Source organism: Eptatretus burgeri, chromosome 4, assembly GCF_056783735.1.
Source record: "Eptatretus burgeri isolate ZD-2024b chromosome 4, Ebu_testis_v1, whole genome shotgun sequence".
Taxonomy (NCBI): Eukaryota; Metazoa; Chordata; class Myxini; order Myxiniformes; family Myxinidae; genus Eptatretus; species Eptatretus burgeri.
Window position 1 is genome coordinate 40,390,273 of NC_140964.1, and position 8,933 is coordinate 40,399,205.

Below are 8,933 nucleotides of genomic sequence, written 5' to 3' on the forward strand. Positions count from 1 at the left end.
ATGAATAACCCAGAGGATTGTACAACCATCGAAGATGGTGACTTCAGATTGTGGACCCAGTCTTGTTGAAATTTCCACTTGGAGATTCTTCTTCAATGTCGACTTGGTCTTTGCTATTCTCATCTCCCCCTTTTCATCAAACATTGTGTTGGCACAGGTCCAAGCTCGTACTCTAAGATATCACATAGTTTGATGTTTCGACTTTGTTGGAGTCCCATGACCCTGGAGTAGATGAGATTTAGATCACAAACCTCAGTAGATCCCACACGCATGACTTTCGGTGTCACTGCCATAGTTATGACTTGTTTAGATAAGGGAGCGTTGAATCCTGCTGGGCAGCTTTCTTCATACAAATGCATCTGTGCTCGGCTAATGTCAACTGCCCTTGGCACGTTCACCTTCTCCGGTCCAATTCTGCCAGTTACAATGTTGACAACTCTGTCTGCATGTTCGTTTGGGTCAAGTGGGTCAACAGGACTGGAGTTTTCTCCTTATCTTATCTCGGTCCTCTGCATCAGATCGGATGCGTGATGGCTTCTCTTCCTTGTGAATGGTCACCTCTGTGACTATGTGCCCCTCAGACATATCTGTGAGATCGTGGACTATCTGACTAAATGTGTGCATACTATAGGCCCAATTCTTCAGTGTAGAAGGCTTCAGTGTAATGCCAACGATTCCATGTATGCCATGACCATAGCGCATGAACGTGGACTTGATGTACAAATCCGACCATATGCCATAGGCCCTTCTTGTGCCGCATCACGTGATCTCCTTTTAAGAACATTTCCAGAATGTCTCCATGAAGCCTTTCCATTGATCGAAGGTAGTAGAGCCCATATCTAGCATCGTTGTGATGTCCAGCCACGAAGAAGTGGGGGAGCATCTCCTTCATAGCCCAAAGATGCAATGACCAGTTTCATTCACGCTCAGCATGAACAAACGCCATCATGATGAATACAGGTTTCACAAGGTTCTGTACCCATAGTTGTGTGGTCATGCTCTTTGTTGCTTTGGTTTCAAGTGTCCATTAAGTCTTCATGACTTTCTGCCTGAGCCATGCTGGAACGAAGGACCTCCTCAGTCACCAATCGCAGGGCCCTGAAGTTTTGGGGAAACTTTTTCCACCAAGCATATGAGCAACACCTCCAAAGGCAGATTTCATCACGTCTTCCAGCCCACTTTCAGCCATCAAGTTCCCCACACAACCGATGAAACTCATAAGGGTGTGCATGCCGCCCAGCCTTGGTACGAACTGGGGAAATCGCTCAGGATAAACCCATTTAACATTAACGGCCACTCGATACAGCTGTTGGTCCTTTGTGAAGATGGTTACAGTTTGTCCACACTCTGTGGTCAAGCGTTTTCCCTCTTCCATTCCTGTAAACATCATGTCCGAATCAGCTGGATCCATATCTATGAGTGGTGTAGAAATGGCCCTCGTTGCAGGTTTGATGGATCGTCCTTGCTCTCTGCAGAGCTTCGTATTAAAGCCACCAAACTCTGGTGTGTTCTGATCAGAAGTGATTTGCTTCAGAAAAGAGAAATCCATATCTGGAACCCTCCCAAGTTGTATAGCTTCCTTTGGCTTCTTCAACTGGCATCGCTGGTTTCTCAGGTCCCTTCTACCATTGAACCGAAATGTCTTCTGTCACAGGTGTCTTCATTTCATCACGGGTCAATCATCTGATGATGGCTTCATCTTCAGATGTGGAAGATATCTCCTGATCTTTTATGGTAAGTAGTACTGCAAGAGAATGTGTTGAAACGAGTCCATTCTGGGATGAGATGTTTGTGTCGAAGTTGTCAGCAACAACCTGAACGAGGCCGCGTTCAGCATTGGCGGTTCCCCTCATCCCGAAGTGAACAGTTGCAGCCTTTGCTGCTGATCCCTTGAAACGCTGAAACTCATCATAGGAACAGGTCACACGATAGTTGTACAACTGCTCGATGAGGCTTTTACGACCGACTAGAACTCCCAGTGCTATTTGCAGTGTAGTTGGTTGATTGGTGATCATATTCGTTACGATGTTTCCTATCAGAACTCCTGGAAGTGTGCAGTCCAGTTTAGCTGATATTTTGGAGAGTAGCAATTGAAGGGTTGAACTCACTGCTTCATTAGCAATATCTATATTAATTCTAGTCTGATCGGAACTGGTGTCGGACGACAACTGCTTAGATTCCTGTGCAACCTTCTTGGCAATTCGTTCTATGGAAACATCAATGGCGTCATCTTCGTCTGATGCTACTAAGTTGATCGCAGTAGATGCTCTGCTGCGAAACAAGATTAAACTAGCGACACCTTCACCAGATAGAACCAGAAGCTCAGAGCCAAGTATATCCAACAATTTGGATAACAGGGTTCGTCGAGAGTATAGCTTTCCTCCATGATCCTTGTACATATTGTAGACTTCTACTGAATTCCAGATGCGCAACATATCGTTTTTCATCGATAGGATGGTAGAACTGACAGCTGGCTCAATGTCCTGAGTTTCTCTGCCACAGCTGCTGCTGCTGCTGCTGCAACAGAACGGGGTGCCATGAAGGACTTTCTGCAGTCATCATGATATCTCGCATCAGCAGCATGAAGATCGCTGATTGCACCCATTAATCGTATCTTGACCTTCTGTCCTTCTTCATCCTGGCGGGAATCGATAACATCCAGAATAGTTTGTTTGAAAGTTGTCCGATCAACACGATCTGCAGTCCCACAAAGGAGAACTCGCCGCCAACAATTAGGATTCTTCTTATTAAAGTCCATGATGCACTTTTCTCCGCAAAAACTGCAATGTTCTTTAAAGTCAAATGCTGTCGTCTTTGAACGGCGGCTTCTTTTGCTTGTTGAAGCATCTTCCAAACAGACATTACTCGTTCGTTTCAAGTGTCTTTCTATGTGTGAGCGTGATGTGTACGTTGACACAGTCTCTATGGCATTTGAGCTCGATAGATTCGTCTGCCTGTAATCTCTGTTCAAGCTCTTCATGTATACCATCTTGTCTTGCTTTGCTTGACTGGATGATACTTCGCACTCTGTCTGGACCAACTGTTACCAGAGGTTTTCCAGCTTTTGTTGCATCGCAGGGACTGAAGAAACAGTCTCCCTTGGTGATGGAGCCTCAACCTGTAACAATAGAGGTAATTATAAACATCAGTAAACATTTAATTTCTTTGTTTGTATTTTTAAAAAATTCTCAGGAAACAGGTTCCACCCTGTGTACTTAAAAAAAATCAATAAAATACACAATTGCTTTCAGACAGATCATGTTAAATAATAATAAAAACTTCCTTGTAAATAATATCGATCATTCTACTGTATCAGAAGACATTACTCTTACTTAAAACTCAGTTCTCCATGTTTCTTTCATCTAGCTATAATTCCAGCTGTGTGTGTGTGTGTGTGTGTGTGTGTGTGTGTGTGTGTGTGTGTGTGTGTGTGTGTGTGTGTGTGTGTGTGTGTGTGTGTGACCGCTGTTTCTCGACAACCACCGGTCCGATTTAATTGAAACTTGCCAGGTATATTGCTGGGGCCCTGAGGATGTGCCTTTTCAAGGTTTGATATTAATCGGACAAGAGCTTCCCAAGTTATGGCCATTTATTTACCAACCAATGACAGGACACGTTGCTGCGTAGGCGTGGCCGATGGGGAAAAGAACCTCAGCCGCGTTCCCGATTACGGGTTACAACGTACGGACTTCCGGATAGTGATGACTTAGTGTATTCTAATAATTTCTCGATTTCTTATGCGCATTTATGGATAAACACAATGCCCCAATTCAGTCGTCGTTTACGAGAGCGAAGGAACGGCCTGTGTGGTTGTTTGAAACTTATTTTTTTGCACGTACGTTCTTTTTCTTTTTTTCTCTTCTCTTCTCTTTGTGTTTTTAATTGCGATGACATTGCGAAAAGGCAAAATACCTTGGCGCTAATTGAATAATTGGCCATTAAAACTAAATTGCGAATAATCGTAACTGCGATATGCAAACTTCCGGATAGTGACGAGTACTGTATAGTATAGTGACAGTATAGTGACGAGACGAGTACGCCGATCGGCACGGACGAATTCAGGGGGTAGGGTTATGGTAATTTGCATATTAATGAGCTAAATTTCAATGTTATCAGATTGTAAGTGGGTTTATCATGACCAGTGACCCTAAAAATATGGGTTTGCATACCTCAACCAGGCTGTTTGGATGCTTACTTCTGGAGATATTAAAAAAAATTATTTTGATAATGGTGACTGCTTATTTGCATATTAATGAGCTAAATTCAAATGTTATTAAATTTTAAGTAGGTTTATCATGACCAGTGACCCTAAAAACATGTGTGTGAACAACTCAACCAGGCTATTTGGATGCTTACTTCTGGAGATATTAAAAAAATTGTTATTTTGATAATAGTGACTGCTAATTTGCATATTAATGAGCTAAATTCAAATGTTATTAAATTTTAAGTGGGTTTATCATGACCAGTGACCCTAAAAACCTGTGTAGACATCGAAACCAAGCTATTTGGATGCTGACTTTTGGAGATACTGTATTAAGAAAAATAGTAATTTCGACAATGGCCACTGATAATTTGCATAATAATGGGTTTCTACAATAATGCTCAAGGGTGCCAGAGTGGCATCAATCGGAATATTCATTCAGATGGTCTGGTGATCACAAAAATGCAGAAAAACATTGTGCGGACCCTAATGCACGCTTTTCTGGCCAACACTCGGACTAATAGCTTTACCTGTGTTGGAGAAAAAGAATAGGAGGCATTACTTTTCTACATGCCCTCGTATCACAGTAGTAGATATAAGACGATTCCTGAAGAGAGATGGCTGCTTGCAGTACCTGCTCATCTGCCCAAGTGAACAGTGAACGTCCCCCTCCCCCGCAGAGCGTCGGTGCTGCTGAAGCAGGTTCCTGGCTCCGGAGCAAGTGGTATACTGGGTGTTTTGCAATTACCTTCCCAGTACTCGTAAGCGCAGGAATTTGTAAATTGGCCATGGTGCCAGAGATAGCTCACCCACTGTTCGCGAAGGACACCCCAGTGCAGTCAATAAGCCTGAAAGACATTCCCGAGCCGGATACAAGTGTCAAAATTGGTATATTACAAGGTTGGAACATACTAAAAATAATTTCCGAAGGGTGCCAAATTATTTGGCCGGGAACCTCTCAGATTGGCCAAATTCAATATGGCCACCATTAGAAATAGGATATTTCAGAACTTTTGAACTAAAAGTCACAGAATAACAAATAATACCTCTTTCTGGAGTCTTTTTAAGGATAAGGAATCCAGTGGTGACATAATTTTTATGATCCAAGGTCCAGTTCGCTTGATGAGGTCAAGGTCAAATTGGTAAAATAGTCTTAATTCATGGTTTACTTCATCAATTATCAAGATATTGTGGCCAATAGCAATTTTTCAGATTAAATGAATGATATACTGATGCAAGGTCATGCCTATAGGTAAAAGTCAAACTCGAACCTATCGGAAATTGGCAGTTTCATACCTTCTAAATAGTCACAGAGTAACAAATAATACCTCATTTTGAGGGGGGGGGTGGGGGGGAGGTTGAGTGCAAGGAATCAATTGGTGATTTTATTTTTGTTATTCAATAGTTGGCAAATGATGCTCAAAATGTTAAAACCACTAGTTTACCACATCAATACAGTTGATACATGCTTGGTACACAGAGTAGTATGATTCACTGCCTCACTGTGGTTAATTCCCCATCACTGCATACTAATTTACATTACTTCAAGATAGTAAGAATGGATAAAAATAATGATGATGATTGCCACCATAGTTGTTGCGATAATGCCCATAGACAGCCAATGTTCTCTGCTCGAATATTTCAGAATAAATGGAGGATTAAATCCCTGCTAAAAATGTAGCTCTGAAAATAATGAAATATTCAACTTATATTCTCGAATGATGATATCAATCTAGGCATCAGCAGTATGCTTGAGGCAAGTGCACTTTCCATCGCAAAGACAAAGTGATGAACAGACAAACCCCCACAAGTGCAGTTGTCCCCACATCTCTTCTCGCACTTTCAGCGGATGAGCTGGCACAGTGCTTTCGAGACCTCTGGTAACTCAGTCCAAAATGGCACACATTCGCCCTTCTCATCCTTCTTCCATCCCCACTTTTCAGACGGAGGATGTTCAGGGTCACGCTCAAGTGACTGCGCCCTTATCACTGACTGCAGGATGGCGCGCTTGATGTGTTGCATGAGAGCAGCCTCGAGATGGAATGTTTATGATAGGTCGTGTCGTGCCTTGTTGGTTTCAGTGTGAGAGGATGAACGGGAGTACATGACGATGACAAATCTCTGCAGGTGTGAGAAGATCGAGTTCTGCAGCTCCTTGGATAGGCCGTCCATACAACCACTCAACTTATTGAAGACTGATGTCATGCGTAGCATGAGGCGCCATGTCTCCCACACTGTCTTCTTGCCGATGTTGAAGAAGCTGGAGACGGTATCACACATTGCTGTCTGGTTTCTCTGGTGAGTTGTCAACACCAGACTCAGACTAAGCTTCATGTTGTTCAACACACTCGGAATGCATGCGATACATCTCCTTGAGCTCCAGTATCGGGGCTACATATGACTCGACTCTCATCCACATTCAAGACCAACTCAGTCAGGGCTATCGATTCAGCGTACATGTAGGTGTATAGTTACTTCATTTTCCAATTTCTGTTTCTGCTTGAAATCACGCTGCTCATTGTAGAGATAGGGGGAGGTGGTAGACCGCATCCAGAGCATGCATGTCAGAATTTGTAATTTTTGCAAAGAAGGCAGAATGCCTCAAGGACCGGGCGCAGTTCTGGACATGTTCAGTCAACTTATTCGTACGTGCCTTGCGGAATTCAGGGTCGTTTGGATCGACTTCTCCAGGACATACAGTACATGAGAAGAAGCATCAAAGAAGAAACATATCAATTTGGATGTTTCAGTAACTGAGGTATCTCATTGGGATCTAGTTTTCTTGGTGGGGCTGATAGATTTAGTAGCTTCGGTCACCTTATGTCTTGTTGCCCTTTTCAAGCTTGCCAGTAATGAATTTCAGCTGACAGGATTTATGATATTTCACACTGTTTTTGAGCAGCGTTGCAACAATACCTTCTCCGTCATCAAGACGATGCAGATTCATATTCTCCAGTTTTGGGGGCATGGATCCTGTTTTATGAAATGCATGCAGGGAATCAGTGAAATCGTGTAGATGCTGAGGATCGCACTTCTTGGCATTTTTTGGATCAATCAATTTTTCGTGTCTCTTGTTGACAGAGGTAGCATTAACTCTAAATGGTGAGTGCCACCACTATCAGCAGCAGTTGAAGAAGCATCTGTACTGTTTGATGCGCTTGGTGAAACTATTTGACTTTTTTTTTTTTATACGACATTTTTGGAAGTGGTTATAAATCTGATGTGAAAAATCCCATTTATGAATGGGCAAATGATGAATCACTTCCGTGTTCGTCTGCAACAGAAAAAATAAAATAATTTCTCATAACCAATAATGGTGAATTTCTCATAACCAATTGTCAGCCATTTATTTCATCAACTGTAAAAACTATATACTGTAGCTCATACTTGTCTCATGGCCCCAAGTCCAAGACTGACGAGAGTCCCATATTTGAAAATTCACATGTGAACCGAATGTGACGGTGGGGAGTTACCCTCCCATATATTTTGGCATGACACGGTGCACCTCTGCAGTTTTCATCACAAAATTATGTCTAGTTCTCAGAATAATGCAGTACAAATGACAAAACAGTCACACACAACAAAAATGTACATGCATTCATAGATTGTCAATCACCTGGAGTTGTCGAAGATGGTTAAATTGTCAAATAAACACCAAGACCCGAAAATGAATTAGGGGAATCAGCCATCTTGATCCAGTGAGGATAGAACTCCCAACCAACAGTATTTACCCCCATTGTATTTCAGGTCTGTGTGACCAATGGATTTTTCATGCTCCCAAATTTGAGAAATTAGGTATTTATAGATACTCCATGACATTTTGTTAAGGACTTTTGAAACTGCCAATTTCCGATGAGGTTAAATTTGACCCTGTGCAGAGACCATACTCTGTGCAGAGCGTTAGCGCTGCCGAAGCAGTCTCCTTGGCGATTGGGCACAATTTTGTATTGGTCGCCACTCCGCCACAGGATACCAGCAAGCTCGCACTCATTTTGCCGACCTCGGAAGGATGACAGGTGGAGTCAACCCCACCTGGTATTAATTGAACATCTGAGTGGGATTTGAACTCAGAATCCTAGGATCCCAAGCTCACCACTCGAACCATGAAGCCAACACCAGGCATAAATTTGACTCTGACCTTGACATTATCATTGTATCAAAGACCTTGAGTAACATTTTTTTTTTTAATGTCACCAATTGATTCCGTACACTCAAAACCCCCAAAATGAGGTATTATAATATGTTACTGTGTGACTTCTTGTTCAAAAGTTATGAAACTGCCAATTTCCATCCGATTGGGTCGAATTTTACCTTGAACTATAGGCATGACCTTACATTCTAATTAATATACTACCTCAACATACAATTCATTTTTTGTCTGGAAAATTGTTATTGGCCACAATATTATGATAATTGACTCAATAACCAATGAATTAGGGCTATTTTAGCAATTTCAGGTCAAATTTGACCTTGACCTTTTCAGGTGACCTTGACCTTAGATCATAAAATATATGTCACCACTGGATTCCTTATTCTAAAAAAAAAACCCTAAAAAGAGGTATTCTTTGTTATTATGTGACTTTTAGTTCAAAAGCTATGAAATCTCCGATTTCCAATGGAGGCCACATTGTATTTGGCTAATCCGAGGGGTTCTTGGCCAAAAATTTTGGCCACCCTCAGGAAATTGTTGTTAGTATGTTCCAACATTGTTATATACCAATTTTGACACTTG